This window comes from Anopheles coluzzii, chromosome X, assembly GCF_943734685.1.
Source record: "Anopheles coluzzii chromosome X, AcolN3, whole genome shotgun sequence".
Taxonomy (NCBI): Eukaryota; Metazoa; Arthropoda; class Insecta; order Diptera; family Culicidae; genus Anopheles; species Anopheles coluzzii.
This window is the reverse complement of record NC_064669.1, coordinates 9,141,394-9,157,386: the sequence shown is the minus strand read 5'-3', so window position 1 is coordinate 9,157,386 and position 15,993 is coordinate 9,141,394. Positions and strand designations below refer to the sequence as shown.

Sequence of the window (15,993 nt, the reverse complement as noted above, 5' to 3'; positions counted from 1 at the left end):
TAACATGATCGATCCGTGTGTGTGGCCTCGATGTATCGCCCCGGTCGTATCGAAGATGAAATCGACCAGTTGATAGGTATCGGCACACAAAACGTACGGGTCGTGAACTTAACGCATCACACACACACACACACACACACACACACACACACACACACACACACACACACACACACACACACACACACACACACACATACACGTTTATTCACGTGTGCGGTAGCGTAACGGTGGCGTATCGGTGCAGTGTCCAGGGGTCGGCAAACTTAGTCCCAGGTAAAGAGGCAAAAACCACAGTCAAAAGTGTCATTTAAGGTGTATACGCCGCTTATGCATGTGGCACGATAAAAGTGGGTTTATGAGTTCACGAGGAGACCTTTCCAAATACCTCATGTTGGATTTCGACAACAGTCGACACACTTACATACACATCCCAAAATTGTTTTTCATTTTACTGCATGTTATTGTACATCAATCTTTGAAAACACAGTTCAAGAAAATGGGTTCAAAAGGGGCAAACAACTGCTAGATGGTTAGACTGAGTCGAGTTTGACGTGTTTTTGTAAAACATTGAACATTTTGAATACTCATAAACTGAAAGCAATACAACAGAGCTCGACCTTCAATGATTGGGAAGTGCCTATTTGCTCAATATTGTTCAGTGAATAGTTGAACTGTTACGAAGAGCCCTACTGTGCCAACCACTGGGGTGGTGGATATTATTACTACCATCCAACTCCTGTGCCTCCGTTTGTGCCCGTGTTTGTGGGTTGTGTGTGTGTTTTGAGTTGGTGGTTGGGCGGGAAAAACAAAAACTCCTTCAGAGCAACCAACCACCCAGCCGCTACCCTTACTAGCCGCTTGCTGTGCTGTGCTCTGTGTGGTGGTTGCTAAAGTTTTGGTCGCTCTTTATCGACCGGCGTGCCGACACGTGGAAAACCATCTTGCGCAGCGAGCTGCAGCAAACGGGGTACACACCAAGATGACGCGGGCGACAGCAAGATGTTAATCAATAGTCGGCTGGCAGGTACTTCGGGGTTAAAATTGAGCGCCCGCGGGAGACGCGCGGAACAGAGGTTGGTTTATCTTGACGTGCTGATCTGCGCGCCGAAGGCCGAGAGCGAACCGTCACAACAACGCAAACACCAAGCACCAGCCGGGGGCGACGGAAGGTGGGCGGAATCAGACATCAGGAAGAAGGCCTGCACACTTAGTGATGGGTCAAGTTGGCAAACATCTGGAGTCGACCTCGATCTGTTTCCGTAAATTTTGGAACCTACTCCAGAGATCTGCCCAGCGTTATCCGGGGCCGTTTAGAATTGTCTGAAGCCTTTCGGAATCACCTGGAGTCATTCGGAGTCGGAGCCATCCGGAGTCGTCCGGAGTCATCTAAAGTTATCCATAGTCTTCCGTAGTCGTCCGAATTCATCTGGAGTCATCCAGAGTCATCCGGAGTCATCCGGAGTCATCCGGAGTCTTCCGTAGTCGTCCGAAGTCACCCGGAGGCTTCTGAAGTTATCCAAAGTCGTCCGGAGTCATCTGGAGTCATCCAGAGTCATCGGGAGTCATCGGAAGTCATCGGGAGTCATCCGGAGTCTTCTAAAATCATCCGGAAACATCCGGATTCATCTAGAGTCGAAATCTTCCGGAGTCTTCCGGAGTTATCCGGAGTCATTCAGAGTCATCAGGAGTCATCAGGAGTCATTCAGAGTCTTCCGGAGTCATCTAAAGTCGTCCGGAATTGGACTACTAATAAACGGAGTTGGATCTGAGTTCTGGGTACGCTCCAAAAAGCACACCACTACTGTGAATATGGTCGGCTGGGTGGCACAACCATTTTTTTGTCACCTCCACTCCGAGCGAACGTCGCTAAGTGGACGTTGCGCCATCGCTCAAGCAACGCCCGAAAGACGCAACAATATCCCAACGGCAGCGCAATGCAGCTGCCCTGTCACTGCCGATGGTTGGTAAAGGTTTTTTTTTCGCAAGACGTGTGCTTTTCTCTCTGCCCATTGGTAGCCCGTGCACAAATACATCAAGCCGCCACAGTGACCTCATCAGTAACCGTCAGTATGCTCCTCGGTGCCGCTAGCAACGCCGGCAAAGGGGATTTGACTGTCACCCAGGCGGGGCCGCTTGAAGGCGCGCAGGTACGCGCCCAGATGAACTCGTTGGGGGATGAACTTTTGAGAGCTACCGTTTGCCGCATCCATGGCGCATTGGCGCGATGGGAAGCAGTCGTCCTCGTTTCGGAAGCACGTCGCCAACTTTGCAAGCAAATTGCTGTAGCAACAGCGGGACAGACACCGCATACATCCTCTTGACACGCTGGACCCGCTCACCCGTAAATAGTAGATCCAGCGCTTAATGTCGCCCATTCTTCTTCTGGCGAAGCGAACTTCTTTCGACGGCCCCCATCGCTCATCGATTGGACATCGAAGGAAAAAGGGCCCCCTTGCCCAACCAGAACCGATTGGTTTGCAGAGTGTTTCGAAAATCCCTCTAATCTCCCCATGCTTTCACCCAACCAATGCACGATAAGTGCGACCCCCACCGCCAGATGGCGCAATCGATAATAAATGTCAAACATTTCCAGTATCTTAACATTACGAAGCGCGAAAGATGCGCCAAACAAAAACAAAAACAAAAAACAAGTCGTCCAACAACACGTAAAAGCTCGAGAGCTGAGGATTTGTGACCGTTATGCACCTCCCCCCCCCCCCCTCCTCTCCCTCCCTTGGTCCGGCCCCAAAATTCCGATCGGTCGCGGGGTGACATGGTAGTCGACGCCATCACCAGCGGAATTAACAATGATGAATTACCCTTCTTCGCATAACGACACCACCTCCTCATCTGCTCTGCCCCTCTTCCTCCAGCGACTGGGACAGGGGATGGCATTTTGGGACGACCCTTTGCCCGCACGTGATCGATATATACACAGCTGCCCGTGTTCCGTGCCCGTTTTCTGATTCGTCTGCATTTTCCGCTCTAAAGCGCTCGCCTGCTGGGCGGCGGGGGCAAACAGTGCTCCTTCCAAAAAAGAAAAACCAATCCATCCGTAGCCGATGGAAAGGATGCACATTAGCGTCAAACGGCCCCAGCAATAGAGCACGAGCGGCGCCCCTCGCCCAAAGCAAAAACCAAAAACAAAAACGACGCGCAAAGAGCCGCAGCTTTTGCTAGCAAAAAGGTAACAGCAGGCGAAGAGTTTCGTTTGCCTTTTTTTACTCCTTCTCTTCTTCTTCTTCTTCTTCTGCTTCTTCTTCTTCCTCTTCTTCCTTTGGCTTGCAGGGTTGAATCATTTGCCCCACTACCTCCCACCGGCTCAGGCTGCGGTTACGGCTGATTTATGGCCTAATGTTGAGGTCCTTGGAAACCGAACGGGCGAGCAAAAAACAAAGCAAACCCCATCCTTTTCCATTTTTGCCGACCCACGCTGATCGGGATGAGGGGGGGGGGGGGGAGGGGGGGCTGCGGGGTTGGCCAAATGCCTTTCGCCATCTTTCACCCGGTCCACAATCTTCGATTTGTGTGTGTGTGGGTTTGCGCGGATGGATGGCTTATTGGTAGCTTACACGCTTTCGCCAAACTGTAAAAGAGTGCGAGAGAGAGAGAGACTCCCCCGTACAACACTCCCAACTCTCCCCTGCCGGGCGGACATATGTTTGCTTCAATATTAATAAATCCCTAATTCCTCGCATCACACTTTGCCACCACCAACCACCAGCCCAGATAAACCTTTTGTGTTACCGCCCGCATTGTCTCTGGCACCGGGGGTGTCTTCGTAATTTTTCGCCTGAATCGTAATACGTCACTCAGCGTGGTAATGATCAGCCCCCCCCCCCCCTCCCATTTCACTCCCCTTTTGGCTTACGCCTTCCACCATTGCCAAAAAGGGCGGGAGGGGTGGGGGGAAAAGGGGGTGAGGTTCAAAAATAATAATAAACAACAACAGCCAAAACCTCCAACCGAGCAGAGCGAGAACCAATTTCGTCCTTAATCCCCGTGCCGCTCTTGTGTGGTTGTTCGCACAGGCCTGGTGTCTGTGTTGAAGGCTTCAAATAGAAAACACTGCCACACACACACACGCCCGATCGCCCACATGTAGAGAAAGTGGGTGGTGGATTTGCCAAAAAAGGTGCGGCAAAAACAACGGTTAAGGCAATGGAAGGGCCCGACAGCTGCCACCAAAAAAAAAAAAGCCCAGTGAATTAGGGGAGCGGCACCAACAGACAATGCGTGTGTGTGTGTGTGTGTGTGTGTGCAGGGAGCTTCCTATTGGAAAAGGAATCCTTTCATAACGGACGCAACGCTTCTGCTGCTGTGAAGCATTTCTCAGATTTAATCGACACCGGTTAGCAGAGCTGTGCTACCGTGGCGTTGGGCTTGTGCGGACAGTGGGGCACACTGCTGTAGGTGCGCACCGGTGCTACTCCAGTTCCGCACAAATACCTTATCACAAAAAAACCCACCACCAATGCACCAGAATGTTAATATGAAGCTTAATTGTCGGGGACGATTGTTTTGGCTTGAAAAAGAGCCAGAGCGGAACTTTTTTGCAACGTCTTGAAAGGGACGTAAGTCAACGTTTAGCTGAAGATTCAAAGTTATATTACGAACTAACAAGTTGCCACATTGCCAAGTAGGCCAATTGATTGGGATCTTGAAGGATGCCCTGAAGTCTGCCCTAAGTTTGAACGCATTGCAAAGTGTTTAGTGCGAGCATGTAAACTCACAACATACTCCCTTCTGAGAATGCATCTCACAACTGTTGCACCATTTTCGGGGCCAAATAAACAATGTTAAACTGCTTTTGACCGTTGTTCAAGTGTAAGTAAACATTTGACGTCTAACTGAAACACTGATTCTTATCTCACACTGATCGGTCTTTCTTGTTGAATCGTTTGCTGTATGGAGTTGAGGCGTTTGTTCATGCCTTCATTTACAAATATAGTTTTAATTGATTTGCCAATAATTTATCCCTATGCCTTCCAAAATAGAGACAGGCTATCCAACTTTGTACAAAATCAATAACAATAAAGCTCCAAACAATTTAATATCAATAAAATGAACATCAATGGACAATGGAGGAGCCGCTATAATGACGAGCTATACGAGATGTACGGCGACCTCACTGTCGTACAGCGTATAAAGCTCGCCAGGCTCCGGTGGGCTGGCCATGTTATACGCATGGAAACGGACGACCCAGCCCGTAAAGTCTTTTTAGGCCGTCCACAAGGACAGAGGAGGCGTGGTAGGCCCAAATTGAGGTGGCAAGATGGCGTGGAGGCGTCCGCCATTAAGGCCGGGATAACGGACTGGCAGACGAAGGCGCGAGACCGTGAGCGGTTTCGGACACTCCTGAGGCAGGCCAAGACCGCAAAGCGGTTGTAGCGCCGGATAAGTAAGTAAGTAAAATGAACATCAAAGAAACGAACTCGGGTAATATAAACGTACGTTAATATTGGGAATAAAGCTAATGTTTTAGTTGGGAATGAACAATGTTCCAAAAAGCATCAGAATTTCAGTGACCCGTCAAAATTTTACACATAGTTGAAGAAGTTTCAAAAGCACCTTAAATGTGTTACTTCTTCACTTATGAGAATGTCCACCCCTGTAGTTAGAACGCTCAACACTTCCACCCCGTTTGCGGGGTAGAGCTTTGCGATGACGATTGAGTCAGTTGTTATTATCTATTTCTTGCATTCCTCGTAACCGACCGGCAGGGAAGCAGTAATACAATAAAAGCCGACCTGGGAGCAAATGTGTAATCACTTTCTGTCTATGTGGTGAGAGCGGCGAAGGGTTTCGAACACACACACACACACACACACATAGCCAGAACACGGCACGGTATCGGAAAAGACACTTGGCCTGTGCAGATCGTACACAGAGAGATACGCTAATCGGTATTTGGGAAACGAATGCTTCACCATGCCCAATCCTTCGTTTCGCAGCCGGATGCCTTTCTAGGTGCGCGTAAGCCCATGGCTCACCATGTCAGCGAGTGGCGGATTCCCTTCCATCACCGCTGCATCACAAGTGCACCCGTGAAAGGTCCCAGGTAGTTGCCGTCGTTGGTTTGCAAATTCCGCACAAACTACCGAAAAAGCTTACTGTAACATCAGAGTTAAAACATCCCTCAACATCATGATCGTGCCTTAAACTTTGCCACACCGCAAAACCCGCGTCCCGGTAGAAGGAGAAGCGTGTTGGAATAGCGCACCGCCATCTTTACGGTGGGCGGGTCGAGGATTGTACACCGTACGCAGGCAGCTGTACCTGCTACTCACTAGCAGTAGTTTGGCGAACGACCAACGTACACTTTGCCATGTTGAAAGCGCAGTGACACACACACAGAGACACACACACACGTAGACGTGGCGCTCGAGGCACGGACTCGCTTTGATCTGTATGACGCTACCGTGCTGCCCCTTCTAGATGTGTGTCGGTGTACAACAATTAAGCGCTGCAAAATGACATTACTCAGCGAGGAAAGCTGAGTATATGTGTATGTACGTGTGTGTGTGTAATTCTATGCTCTACACAAACCTTTACGCCAAAAACGAACCAGCTGCCGACTGCTTTTACCATACTAATCGGTGTTTGGTCCTTCGAACCGGATTCATGATGACAAACGCGTACGTCACCGATGGGTTTGACACGATGGTACGTGCTCTTTTCCCGACCGGACTGCAAACAGCAATGCCTCCACACACAAACACACAGACACACACAAATTTAGAGAGAGAGAGCGACAGGCACAGGACACGTTTGAGTGTCCCCAAAAGATTACAGCCGAAAATCTTAAAAGCCTTTCTAAATTCACCTTTTTCCCTGCTGCCAGCACCGACCTCAAGAGTGGCAAACGGGGCGCAGTGTGAGTGCCGGGGGAGGGAGGGAACTAATTTCGAACACCCAACCCAATGGTACCGAAGAAAACAGGGGAAGCTCGGTGCCTCGCTTCTAGTAGCCGTGCCGTGCTAGAACTCTTCCGGGGTTCGCGTTTCGTCTGCCCGGTTGCGGCAACACGACACGGCGCGTGGCGGGGTTTTTGATTTGCCATCGCACACGACCTCCATCGCAGCACTCGTCCCCCCCCCCCCCCCTCCCGAGGGAGCGGCCCGGGCTTAAACTCAATTGTGTTTCGCTCGAGGGCGCAAAAAATGGCGAGAAGCTCGGTGCGGCACCGCTGGGACTGGCTGGCTGTTCGGCGTTGTTCTGCGTCCCTTGCCGGGAAGAACAATGGCGACGCACGTAATCGATTCGGGCGACTCGGGGACGACCCCTTGACAGCGCGAAGGATCATTACAAGAAGAAACCGTTCAGGCTATGGTATGGGGTAGGGAGAGTGAGAGAGTTGGGGGCGGGGGAGGAGGTTCACCGGGAGATTACTGTGTTGCCCCGGTAGAAGACGCTCGCAGGTTACTATGCCAGAGAAGGGTGGACTTCATATCGCGGCACCACATCGGAAATGGAAGTTGGAGCCTCGAGGATGTATTCTTCATCTCCAAAAAAACACTGACACACATACACGAAACAAAACAATAACACATGCACTAACCATGAGGGATTGGAATATAAATAGAGATAAACGACACACACACACACACACACACACACGTATGTCCAAAAGCCCAAGAGTATCTTTTGAGGACAAAAAGGTTTTGGCTCAATTTGGAAGTACAAAAGAGAAGGTGAGGACCGAGTAGGAAACCCAATTTATTGTCCCCAGACGATGGCTTTTGGGCAAAGAGCAAATGGATGTGGGAAGGATGTAGTAAACTACCACAGTATCAGTAAAAAAACAATATCTTTATAATAAACCCGAGTGCTACGACCCGGAACTTGTTCGTTCGGTTTTTAAACGGTTTTACAGGAGCTTTTAAGTAGCTCCCGGCAAGGATGGCTATCGTAAGATGGACATACTCGTTCGCTCACCGGAGTGTATTGCTTCGGGCACGCTTTCAACTCACAATGTAGCTAGTTTGCATTTGAATAAGTGACAGCCTACCGGTCATCTGTCAAACAGGAATATAAGTTCCTGGCGACCCCAGTAGACCGCTCTGCAATGTGTGCCTACGAAGGCATCCGACGCACGAGCTTCGAACAGGGTAATGCTCTTCCTCCATTTCATCTTGGGTTCGAGTATTGTTTTGGTTTTTGTTTTCGAGCGAACAAAGACGAATATAACACTATCCCGCTCTACACCGGCACCAAGCCGGAATGCCGCTGGGGCAATGCTTTGGGGTTTTGGGCAAGCGTCAGGGCGATCGGTAACAAACACAAACCAACCCATTGGACGAAACCGGGAGCGGAACAGAGGGTGAACCGTTCGCTTCTTGCATACGATTAGAGACATCTTCCACATCTCCAACACACACACACACACACACATACATGCAGCTCATCTACTCACCATCCACCTTGTTGGTGGTGGTGGGACGGTTTTATGCGCCCATCAACTATGTATGCTCATCATAAACATGAATGCTAAAGTAAGGTCAACATGCACAGGAAAACATGTGTGTATGGGCCCTACTACTTCCCTTACAAAATTAGACGGAGAAGAAGAAGAAGAATAAGAAGAAGAATAAGAAGAAGAATAAGAATAATAATAAGAAGAAGAAGAGCTCCGGGATGAAGGATGTAGGGTGGGAGCTCGTATATCTTTTTACTACCCCGTTAGGAGGGTTCTACTATGCACCCATCCCCAAAACTGCTCGACGACGTAACTCACAAAGGACGGATTTTGGAGATATTTCGGAAGCAACTTTCCATGATTGAGTCTGTAGGATGCGCTCGTGCGTCAGTGTTTGTTGCCGAAAGCTGACAACGGCCCTCCCGGGGCAACAACTGCTTCTCGCTCACTCGCTTACACGAAGAAAACAAAAAAAAGCTGAAAGCAAAAGAAGGTCAAAGACGGTCCAGCGTCCCTCCCCGCACGTGCCCATCGGTCCTCCTAACAATGGGGACCGGAAGGAAATGATGTGGAGAGTATATCAACCTTTCTCCCCGTACCTAGCTGGTTGGTTTCGCCCAGGTTGCCGAAGTGGGCAGCAGAGTGAGAGAGAGAGAGTGGGACGATCTGAAGGGTGCCGTCGGTTTTGTTTACCTTATTGATTTAGCGTGCACCCGCGTCGGCGATACAGGGATTTGAAGCGCACGTTCGCATCCATGCCCGAAACCATCGCCCCGCACCGCACTCATTGGGACACGCGAACCCGTCCGGCAGCTCCCAGTCGGACGAGGCCGCAAGTACGTCGTGCTGGTACGTTGGGCCGGCAGTTTTGCAGCGTTTGTTTACGTGTTACGCGTGCGCCCGGATCTTTCGTGGCCGAGAACCTGGCACCATTAGGGCGATGCGATGCGGTCCGTCAAATGCAGACGTGGTACGTTCTGTTTATTTTGATCCATCATTTTCTGAGCACATAATTATAAACCAGCGTGAATGGTGCTCGCACAGGTGACAACGGAAGCCACGGAATATCTCTGTCGGATCTTCCCGACAAGTAGACAGTAGACGTAGCTGTGACTTAGTCGGCAAGTTCCGCAGTTTTGTAGGAGCATATTGGTCGGCCCTTCAATACCTCGACATCTTCGCCCGCAGAGCTGGCCCGGTCGCACCCCAGCAGTGCGAAACAGTTTCAACTTCTCCAAAAAAACGGTCCCCCAACATCCCAGGCAGTATATTGCGGGTTCATTATTGTTATTAAACTTGTAAACTTGTTCCCAGCTTCCAAAATCTGACCCACACCGGGAGAAGATAAACTCACGCTGGCACTGATTCAACAACCCCTCATAGCTTCCACAGAAATGCGCCAAAATGTTGCCACTTCAGGTGTACCCTCAACTCTCCTTTACCGACCCCCCCCCCCCCTCATGCAGATAGCAACGAAGAAGCACCGCACTGAGGCTTCAAGGATCCTCGGCCCCGTTACACGCGGTTGGGGATATGCAAACTTGTGCCTTTTTTCCTTTTGTGTGTGCACACCGGCTCCCCGCATGAACACACACACACACACACACACACACACCGCGCTCTTGCCTCTTGGTCTTACTTTTTTCGCCCCGTTTGTTTGATAGAAGCAGCTATATTCCACCGCGAAACAAAAGCTTTCACCCTCGGTCTAGGGCCTACAATGGCGCAAAACAATGGCGCACCATTCATACAACGCTCGCTGCCGCGTGCTGCCGGGCCTAAGTGTGAATAAACAAGCCGGCAACAAACGGTTGTCCGTTTCTAACCTTTCTAGATGTGTGTGTGTGTGTGTGTTGTTTTTTCGGTCCCCAATCCCCTCCCCCGAATGTCTCACAAAGAGCGATTATTTGCTTTTGCTGCGCGTGCAATACACCTCATACCAGCGGATGACGGGCTGCCGACAGGGGCGCTTCACCATTTCAGAGACATTAATTTTTCATTCTGCACGCGTGTGCAAAAGGTGCCACCATGTGTGTGTGTGTGTGTGTGACTTGCGGCCCGTCAGCCTACCCGCCTAGGTTGATTGAAAGGTTGAGGATGATGTCCTCGAATTAGCGTGGCGTGGAAAATGAGAGAGAGAAAAAAAAAAGATAGCAAAACCGCGCACCTGCTTCCGGGGCCTGTCGGTTGCTTTTGGGGTGGACCGTGTTTTTGGCGGAATCAAGCCCGCGCGAGCGTAGAGCACAAACAAAGGCGAAAAGCTATTAACTGTACCGTGTGGCACCGAACAAAACAAAACTCCTTAACCTTAAACAAACCCTCGGCAGCGTGCGTAAGCCCAAATGAAGCTCTTTAATCGCTTGCCCTTCGCTCGCGAGGTACAGTTTGTGTTCGGCCCCGCAGTGGTGGGTGGAACAGAAGAAGAAGTAACAAAAAAACACCCCGCCTGGAAAGCAATTATTACTTGTTCCCCCCCCCCCCCCCCCCCACCTCCACATATTTGAGGCATATCTATCTTTTTCAGCAAGAGGGCAAGACCGGGTAGGCAGGGAAGGATATAAATATTCATCAACTCCCACAACTCCCAAAATCCCTCGGTTCCGCTCGACACGCAGCTCCGGCGTGTAATAGTAAGTCACCCGACCTGGCGCTAGTACTTTGCGCGCAAAACAATTTCTTTAAGCCTTAAAGTAGCGGGCGGCAACTCCGAGCCGCTTCCCGAAGCTGCCACTGGTTGGCGCTGGTTGGCATGTTTTTTTTTTTTGCCGGCAATCAAGAGGACGCAGAACGGCAGGCAACAATGGACCATGGGCGTACCGGTCACGAATTTTGCTACCTCAGACGGCCAAAACGCCAGTTGCCCCGAGATGCCGCCATTCGTCGACAAACATTACCGTCCAAATGGTTCAAATGTCACGGTGAGAAACCGAATTTCATTCCAGCTCCTGGTAGATTGCTTGTTCCAGAATTTGGATTGCAATTAATATCAACCGTACCAAGTTCAGGATTTCCGGAAGTATTACCATTGGAACGAATAGCTTCAACTCCAACAGTGAAATTGTTTCACATAGAGCCTCAGTTTCTTCAATCCAGTTAGTAATTGTTCTGAAACGTTGATATCAAGACATTAACAAACACAGTTTGGAAACTCCAACATAGTGAAATACTAGGACACATGTACTGTGATCCTTATATCTTAAAAGTTCTGGATACCCCGGTAATGCGTACCAAAAATTCTTACGATTAAATATGATGATATTTCAACTTGAGTTCTGAACCTAAGCTCCTCTAACGTCTTTAGTATTATACCGTTTAAACATCCAAAAGTGAACATCCGATTGAGGTAGATTGAAAACTCCAACTGTTAAATAGGATGACACAGATATGAAGATGCTTAAAACTGAAACTTCCTGATAACTTCATCGCTCCGTTCGAGGAGCATATCTTCCAGTTCCAATAGTGTGTAGTTTTGATCCTTTACAGCAAAACTGCTAGCGATATCTTGCGCTGCGAGCATATGCATAACTCGTGTGTAACTAGCACCGCACAATCAAGCGCGCTTCTAGCTCCAGCGCCCAGATACGGTGGTATATCCCGGATAAACTCCAACAGCAAAAGATCAAGACAAGCGAAGCGAGGAACTCCTACACATTTGCCAGCAAAACCCGTCGAAGCGTACTTCTTTATCTCCAATTCCGGTGGAACTCTTTCTCTCTCTCTCTAGGAATAAAACTTCACTAAGCATTACGCCCAGAGTCACAAATCCTCAGCTCCGCTTCGTCGCCCCTTCCACACGGTTTCCTAAAAAATAGCTCGTTTGAGGAATAAAGCTCGGATAAAATAGCACCAAAAAAACACACCAAGGATTCTCAGAATCTAGAGCCTAGCTTGTGCGTGGTGGAGTTGCAAACTTCTCCCGAAAGTTTACACACACACACGGGCGCGCGCGCGGGCGCCTACAAAAAAGAGGACCTAACCCGGCCCAATCCCGGCCCAATCCCAGGGTCCTTCCCGGTAAGCGAAACCCGCGTGAATATCTAAGCGAGAATCGATGCAAAAAGGGAAGTGCTCGCTGCTCTATAATTAAGTATATCCCTTGTGTGTGTGCGGATCGCCGTTTACAGCATAACGGCCCCTGGTTGGTTCGGGATGGGAGGTGGAAGCCTAGCCCCAGCCCGGCAGCGTCGGGTGCGGACGGAAGGTTACATTCGATTGATTCGCTCGATTGTACCATGCATAATGTATTGCCGAGAGACGAATTAGCGCAGAGAGCTACTTGGGGGCGAGCTTGGGAGTCGGCTGGCACACACACACACACACGCCACCGTTAAAGACCACCACAGGGCGCACGTAAACACAGATGCACCCCCCCCCCCCAGGGGGAGGATGTGGACGCGGCACGCGGCCACGGATGGTGGGAAACGCAAAAATTGGGGAAAGTCAAGAGTAGAGACATCCGTACCAACAATGCCTGACGCCGGGATGCCTCTTTCATTCTCTCTCTTCCCTCTCTCTCTATCTCTCTCTGCACAGCAATCCTGGGGGCCGGTGCGAGGTGGAGGATGTATTCTGAACCGATCGCGGCTGAATCGCGCCTAGAGGAAGCGGATTCTATTTATAAGACCCATTCAACCACGCGGTCCCACAGCAACGCACACCGATTTGGATGCGCGCGCGCGCGCGCCCGTCTATATGTGTGTCGGTGGTTACCGCAATGGGGAAGGTATGTTTCGTTTCGTGTTTTGTTTGCCTGTTTTTGACAACATACCGATGCCGATGCCCCCCACCCCCGCCCTTAAGATGCCGCCCATCCGCCCGTTCGTTTCTGTACCGGCGCTGCGCTCAATGCGCGAAAAATCAATGCGGACCTCAATGAGGAGGAGGTTGACATCTTCCGCACCGCACTTTGATTCTCATGCTGCGAGTGGCATGGTGGGGGAGGGGGAGGAGGGGAGTGCTGAGGCAGGCTGCGAGACCTGGATGGATAATTACGCAAACTCCCTCCCTGTTTCGCCTCCACCAACTGCAACCGCAGCTCGGCAAAATGTGAATTGATCGGTCCCGGACTCGGAGAGCAGAACTTTGTAACTCGATTACACACCGGCACACACACGTGGAGGCCGGAAGCATGGCAGTGTGGGCATGACGGGAAGAGGGTTTTAATATTTAAATCGCTGGCAGCAAATTGCCCGCGGGGCCGTCGCTCCGGGCGGCTGGCCGGGAAGCGAAGGACTGTGGGGGGGGAAAAAACGACAACAAAAAACCTTCCTCCCGCTGACGTAGAGCGTGGAATCGTCGAGTGGGGAGGCGCTGGAATCGTAAGCGTGGAGTGGAATAGGAGAGGAGGGGGTGAAGCTGGAGGAAAAGGGGGTTGGAAGTCATCACCTGGGAGTATACACGCTTGCTGTTGCAGACCAGGCCGACCGACCGAACGACCGGCGGGCATGTTTTTGATCGTAGACAGGGAGAATGGTCCTTTCGTGCACCGCGTCCGTTCCGTGTCCTTTACCTTCTCTCTCTCTCTCTCTCTCTCTCTCTCTCTCTCACTCCCTCTTTCTCTTGGTGGAACGGGTTTGTGATAGAAGAGCCTTTGGCAGTTGATAGATAGACAGGTGGCATTACCTCAGAGAGGGTCAGTAGCAGGCGCGAGGCAGCTCTGCGTGACCGGAGGTAACATGTGAGGATTGGTTTTTTTTTTTTGGAAAAGAAGTACACACACAAACACAGCCACAGATACAGATACACACACACACACATATAGAGATAAAGACACGCACGATTCGCCAAGTTGCGGCTCCTAGACACCTAGCGAGGAGTGCCGAAGAGGCTATCCTCTATCTTCCTATCCTTTATCTTCCACACCACTCCAAGATCCGTCTCGGACTCCACGACTCCTCTGCGTTGGATTGGGCTATCCTGAGAGTTCTGAGAGGCTCGGGATGCATTCGGCAACAACGAAAAGCGACCAGCAATCCTGTCCTGTGTGCTGCAAACTACAACCACACACGAGTCCTCCCTGTACACACACACACACACACACTTGCCTTCACTGGTACACTTCACCACACGCAAGCAAACAAGAACTTCTACCTGAAGCAATATACCTGAACCAATCGTCCGTGGTCGGTCCTAGACCGATTCGCCTGCACCATCCATTGCTCTAAACCACAGGTGTCTCTAGCAGGATCGCTAGCAGTGGACCCCCTCTCTGAAGCAGCACGCTGCTCTGCCTGCCAGATCTGGCGCTGTCCGTCCAAAAACGCCTGCCGATGCCTTGCCGTACGGTTCTGGTTTGCGCTGAGCCGACCTAAACTACTGGCCTCGCCGCTCTCCAAGGCCTTTTTGTATTCTGCGTTCTCTGTTTTTGTTGCTGCTGCTGCTGCTGCTACAGCTGCTGAACGTGTGGCACTACAATGCTCTCTTCTGTTGCTGACTCTTCCATTACCGCCTCTCTCTCTCTCGTGTGTGTGTGCTCTCTCTCTCTCTCGCTTTTTCCCTCTCTTTTTCTCTCTCTGAATGTGTGCGTGTGTACAAAAACAGTGATAAACGAACAATAACAAATTAAAAACAAAAAAAACCCAAAAAAAAACGAACGCACCTGCAGTTACTGACAATTATTGTCGTCGCGGCCGTCGCCGGACGGCGTGTCGACGTAACCGAAGGGGGTGGGGGGAACGGGGGATCGGCAACGACAGCAACGACAGCAGTAACTTAAAAAAACAATAACAACACGAGCACTGCCACTAGCGGGTGGTACATGTGGGTGCGCCTGGTACGTACGGTACACTAAATTGCCGGAAGTGTTGGGTGCGCTACGGCACCGTACCCCGTTGGCCGACGCGAACCGACCCGAAAAAGCAAGGAAAGAGGAAGAAGCAGCCAGCCCATCCGCCACAAAGGGAACGGGGCAGCAACAGCCCCGGCAAAGAGGCAGCAGAGCACGATGTGCCCACGGTTCGGGCTCTCCCGCGCACTCGCATCTCGATAGCTTCCCCCTTCATTCCCTCATCCCGCTTCCCTCCCTTTAACCCGTGGAAGAGCAGTCTCTCGCGAACCGGTTTTCGGTACCGGTTCGGCAACGCACCGGCAGCCGAACCCACGGCTCGCGACGCCCCGACGAATTAGTGGCCCCGAAAGCGTCGGACCGTGCCGGCCCATCAGCTGAGCCGCTGCTCGTGCTGGCCCGGACTACGTACAGGTGCACTACTGGGCGCCTCCTTGAAACAGTAACCTCCCACCCTGCTGGCCGTGTTGCGGAGTGCGCGTAGTTTCATTCATGTTTGGTCCGGTTTCCGAGCACACGCCGTCGTGCGCTGGACTGATTTATTTGGTCGAGATGGTCGTGTCGCGCTCCTCAGCGACTGCCTGATGTTATGTCTCTTTCTTTCTTTTTTTCTTTCTCTCTTTATCTCTCACTCCTTCTTTCTCTCTCTCTGTAGCTATGTCTCGCACTCGATTTGCTTTGGTATCGTTGGTATCGCTACGGAATGTCTACCCATTCCACCTCAGCATCCCAAAATGTCAAGAGCGTACAAAATTTCAAGTATATCGGAGGGGGCTGAAATATGGGG

At 50.9% G+C, this 15,993-nt stretch overlaps 1 protein-coding gene across 7 annotated transcripts in view; it reads right to left on the bottom strand.

Moving 5' to 3' along the window:
* Positions 1 to 15,783, bottom strand: part of LOC120961004 (eye-specific diacylglycerol kinase) — a 132,908-nt gene extending 117,125 nt beyond the window's left edge. For 3 of the 7 annotated variants that reach the window (XM_049610518.1, XM_049610527.1, XM_049610526.1), the window contains exon 1: positions 14,527 to 14,882. The gene's annotated coding sequence lies outside the window, so the exon portion shown is untranslated. Of the gene's footprint in view, positions 1 to 14,526; positions 14,884 to 15,020 lie in introns of those variants that run through there. The other 4 variants (XM_049610520.1, XM_049610524.1, XM_040377309.2 and 1 more) reach the window with 2 other exon arrangements.
* Positions 15,784 to 15,993: the final 210 nt, after the last annotated feature.